This window comes from Mus caroli, chromosome 2 (genome assembly GCF_900094665.2).
Source record: "Mus caroli chromosome 2, CAROLI_EIJ_v1.1, whole genome shotgun sequence".
Lineage (NCBI taxonomy): Eukaryota > Metazoa > Chordata > Mammalia > Rodentia > Muridae > Mus > Mus caroli.
Window position 1 is genome coordinate 140,275,210 of NC_034571.1, and position 5,566 is coordinate 140,280,775.

A 5,566-nucleotide genomic window follows, 5' to 3' on the forward strand; every position below is an offset into this window, starting at 1 on the left:
GCAGGGTGAGAGTGAAGGGTAAGAAGTAAAAGGAGAGTAGTGAGAGCTTGAGGTGGGGCTGAACAACCCTTTTTATGGTCTTAACTGTTGCTAGGTGACTGGGGAGGAGTTTAACCTGAAGGTCAGAAGCTTGGGACATTAACTATGTGACTTCTAGCCATGCTTCTCTTGTGGGGGCTGTGGGGGGGGGTGGTAACTTAGGCAGGAGCCAGAGTTCCAGGAGCATGAGGGAAATGCCTACCGTATCATGTAGGTGAATTATGACCATTCTGGGGTTCAGACCTCAGCGTAACTGGAGACCAGCCTGTCTGTGCATAGCCCAATTCCCCACAGAAGAGGTATACAGAGGGTAAGGAAATTGAACAGCGGTGTGTAGCAATGGAAGATGGGGAACTGGGGTTAGCAACCAGAAAGTCCCAGATGCCAGGAGATCAAAACCCTCCCAGGACCTCACAGGGATGACATTAGCTGAAGTACCCCACAAAGGGGAGGGAGAACCTGTCAAGACCATATCCAGAGGTTAGGCATGACCCCTGGTTGAGGGATGGGGCCACCCATCCATCTCCAAAATTTTAACCCAGAATTGCTCTTGTCTAAAGGAAATACAGGGACAAAGAGTGGAGCAGAGACTGAAGGGAAGGCCATCCAGTGTCTTCCCCACCCGGGGATCCGTCCCACAGGAAGACACAAAACCCAGATACTATTGCGGATGCCAAGAAGTGCTTACTGACAGGAGCCTGATACAGCTGTTTCCTGAGAGGCTCTGCCAGAGCCTGACCAATACAGATGCAGGTGCTCACAGCCAACCATCGGATTGAGCACAGGGATCCCAATAGAGGAGTTAGGGGAAGGACTGAAGGAGCTGAAGGGGCCTTATCTGGCATCAATGGGAGGGGAGGCCCTTGGTCCTGTGAAGGTTTGATGCCTCAGTGTAGAGGAATGTTAGGGCAGTGAGGCGGAAGTGGGTGCATAGGTAGGGAGCACCCTCATAGAAGCAGGACAAGGAGGATGGGATAGAGGGATTGCAGAGAGGAAACTGGGAAAGGGGATATCATTTGAAATGTAAATAAGTAAAATATCGAATTAAAAAATAAAAAATAAGAACGAGAGGACTTTAAAAATATATGCTTTGAAATCTCTAGGTATGTGGGGATTTTCCAGATCCTTTTGCTTGCTGATTTCTACTTACCCCACCATAGTTTGAGGGAAGTTATTATATTATTTTATGGCTCAGAATGGAGTGCCCTTCAGTGCAGTTTCAATGTGATCTGGAGAAGAATGTCTGTTCAAGAGTACACTGCAGATTTCAATTATGTCCAATTGATTGGTTGTACTTTTGAGTTCAATTTTGTCTTTATTGAGTTTCTGCAAGCTGGTTCTCTACATTCTGATAGAGGAACATTGAAGTCTCCAATTATTATAATGGACCACCTCATTTACCTCTGCTGGGCTATAGATGTGCCCCACATTTATTGGATGTTATATTAAATTCATGCTTATTAAGGACTGATATCTCTTCTTGGAGAACTGACCCTCGCTATCATCATATAATGATATATTGTATTGATATAATGCATTCCTGATAATTTTCCTTGTTCTGGAGCTAGCATGGCATCAGCATAGTCTTTCTCCATATATTTGCTTTTAATCTCTCTATGTCTTCATATGTTTTAAAAGAGTTTCTTGTATACAATGTATACCAAATCTTGTTGTTTTTAATTTGTGTATTCAGATTATCTAAGATTTGCTGTTAGCAAGAAAGAGAGAGAGAGAGAGAGAGAGAGAGAGAGAGAGAGAGAGAGAGAGAGAGAGAGAGAGAGAGATGAACTAGTCTGGAAAGGCTAGGGAAAGCAGGATATACAATAAACCAGGGGTGCACTGTGATGCAGAGGAAGTCTCCCATGCAACTAGGTCAGGGGTCAGACAAATCTTTCATCTCTAGAATTCAACCAACTCTGAACCAAAGATCCAGAGCTTGGATAGTAGGTTGCCTTCTGGTTTTGGACCTCCAAGCACAAGGATCTTACTGGGTAGGCTTGGTTCCTAAGGAAGTTCCTTTTAAAACATCCTTTTGATCTTTTTTCTATATAGTCCAGATTAGTCCGAAACTCATTACCTTCCTGATGAGGTGATTACAGGCCTGCACCACCACTCCTGGCTCTAAAGGAGATTTACAGAGTCTTGTAGGATTCTTGGCATTCTGGAAACCCAAGTAGAAGTTACTTTGTGTTTTACCTTGCCTTTAGAAGAGTATAAAGTCTACTCTTTCTCTAAGGACAATAAAAATGAGTTTATTGTGTGTTTGAATTACTATGTATCATGCCAGTTTCATTTTCTGTTCAATGACTTTTGTAGTTTTAATTGAATATTGTGTATTCAATTTATCCCTGGTCTTAGAATGACAACATATTTCATTTAAAATGTTTCTTCTAGTGGTTGCCCTAGGTTTACAACACAGTCACAATTGACTCATTTTCAAATCATACTACAGTGATATGAATATTTATAATCAGCTATTCCCAGTGTCTTCCTATGACATCTTTGCCGTGTATTTTACTGATACATAAACCAGTCACTGAATACCTTGTCATAAGAAGGAGAATAAAAAAATTCTACTTGTACTTCTTAAAAATATACTTAAAAATATATTTCTTTTCTTTTCCCCTTTCTATGGATTATAGTTTCCAGCCTTTATCAGTGTATTAGTAACTTTTCTTGTCATTGTGACTAAATTCCCGACAAAAAGAATTTCAAGGAGGAAGGGTTTATTTGGGTTCATAGTTTTGAGAAAGACAGTCCATCATGGGGGCTGGCCATGTTGTCTGAAGTCAGGAAGCAGGGAGAGAATTAACTGCAAGGCTCAGTTAGCTTTCTTTTCCCACTTTGATTTATCTAGTCCAGGACCCCAGTGCATAGACTGGTGCAGTACACATTCAAGCCGGGTTTCTTTTCTCAGTTAATTGCCACAGGAAACAACTTTACAGATCCAGAATTGTGTCTCCTAGGTGATTCTAAATCCAGCCAAATTGACAAGATGAATCATTGTCACAGGAAACATCCTGGGCATTCAGTGAGTTACTGCTCTTGGCAATGGGCTTCAATTGTGTTTTCTGACCCTTTCCCAGCAGTTGGAAAAGGGTGGCCAGACAAGACAGCTACACCTGGGAGGTCAGCTTTCTGGGCTGTGTTTTTTATGTTTCTAATAGAGCTTGAGAATCGTCACCACATCCTGACAGAACAACTGATCAAGCTGCTTGTGAGTGGAGCTCAGCAGAAGAATGCTTGCCTAGATTACACAGAGCCCTGACTTTGATCTCTAGCACTTGGGGGCTGGGGTGGCTGTGGGTGATCAAATATATATATAATCTTTTCATTAATCCTTCAAAAAGTGAGGCTATGGGGGAGACCACTGCCCTCAAAGTTGTAGAAATGAGTGATTCTAGGAGTCATAGCTCACCACTGCTGATGGTCATCAGCAAAGCCTCTGCAGTATCCACAAGTGGGAAAGACTGGCTGTGGCTGAAGAGTCGCTATTGATTTGACCTGGACCCTGTGCCTAGGTCTCTGCACATGTGCACTTGTGCTTTCTCTCTTGCTGCCACTAGGATATAGAATGAAGGACTACATCTTTGGCAACATGTACTCAATCCTTCTTTGAACTGTGATTAGTCACTGGTTGGATGTTAGTTGTCTCTGTGGGTGACTATGTAGTAGGTTTGCTGTAAAAATAGGAGGAATGTTTGGGACTGTTCACTAGGTGACAAGACTGTGCTAGGACTTACACAGATGCTTAGGGATTAATGCACTAGGTTTCATACTGAAGATGAAGAAGCCAATATTGATCAATAGGCTAGATTCCATTTGAAGACTGAAGGTTTAGTGGTTAAACAAAGTACCATGGTCACCCAGCTCATTAGTGATGTTGTTTACATCTCTGACTGCAAGACTCCAAGTTTGGAGTAAGATTGATAGAAATGTGATAGGTGATGATGAAACCAACCAGTCTAGACTGTAATTTCTTTTAATGATAGTAGAAAATGCACTTATACATAGAATGGCTATATAAGTTATCTATATTTTATTCCAAACTACAGTAAGATTTAGCTGATTAAAACAACAGGTATATATTCAGGGCCAGAAATTCAGCTGTGGCTTAGTGTATGCCTAAGTTCAAGGTCTTGCCTAAAGCTGCAGGGAAAATCATAGGTGAAGGCTATGGCCTCTGAAATGGAAACTTCTAGGTCTTTGGAAAGTTAGTTATGCCAAACGATGATTTGCTGGAGCACACAGGTAAAAGGATGTCTTGCTAAAGCAAACACATGAAAGACTACTTTCCTGAAGCAGACACAGGTAAAAGGAGGCTTGATGAAGGCATATAAATATGAGCTCCCCCCCCCAGACAGTGGGAGATGAGCCCTGAAACTTTGGTTTGCTCTGCCTTGCTGTTCTTCACTAAAAACATACACACATTGGTTTGCCTTAGATAGCATTGTTGACCTCAACTTGTGAAAACTGCTACTGAGAGAAACTCACCCAAGAAATGCTCCCGAGGTTCCTGCAGCAGCTTGTGGCTTCCATGGCCTCACCTCAGGCTGGTTGGTGAGCCTGGTGGTTTCTTCAGGAGTGAAATGCAGCTGCTTGGTGTCTGCTTGCTGAAAGGACTGGACTGTAGCTACTGGTTCATGCTTGGGGTCTGCCTGCCTAGAGGACTGGTCTGCAGCTACTGAGTCATATTTGGTGTTTGACATAAAACTGAACTGCTGTCCAAGAAGATAAAGCTTACCCCAAGAAACTATTGCAGAACAGGTACCTCTGATGGGTGGTCAGCAATAGGTGAGGTTGAGTCATTATTAAAAGTAGGTTGCAACAAAATTTATGCCTACAGGCCTCTTATAAAATTGTAATGTGATAAAACACCAGGACCAAATGCAAATTTGCAAGGAAAGAGTTTGTTTCACTTTATAGCTTATAAGTCCATCATACAGGGAAGACAGGCAGGAACTCAAGACAGGAACCTAGAGGCAGTAACTGATGCAAAGGCCATGGAGGAGTGCTGCTTACTGGATTGCTCCTCATACCTTGCTAAGTTTGCTTTCTTATAATAGCACCCAAGATTACCTATCTAGGGTTGATATCACCTACAATGGTTCTCCTATATCAACAATCCCTGACCTAAAGCTGTACTACAGAGCAATAGTGGTAAAAACTGCATGGTATTGGTACAGTGACAGACAGGGAGATCAATGGAATAGAATTGAAGACCCAGAAATGAACCCACACACCTATGGTCACTTGGTCTTTGACAAAGGAGCTAAAACCATCCAGTGGAAAAAAAGACAGCATTTTCAAGAAATGGTGCTAGCTCAACTGGCAGTTAGCATGTAGAAGAATGTGAATTGATCCATTCTTATCTCCTTGTACAAAGCTCAAGTCTAAGTAGGTAAAGGAACTCCACATAAAACAAGAGACACTGAAACTTATGAAGGAGAAAGTGGGGGAAAGCCTTGAAGATATGGGCACAGGGGAAAATTCCTGAACAGAACAGCAATGGCTTGTGCTATAAGAT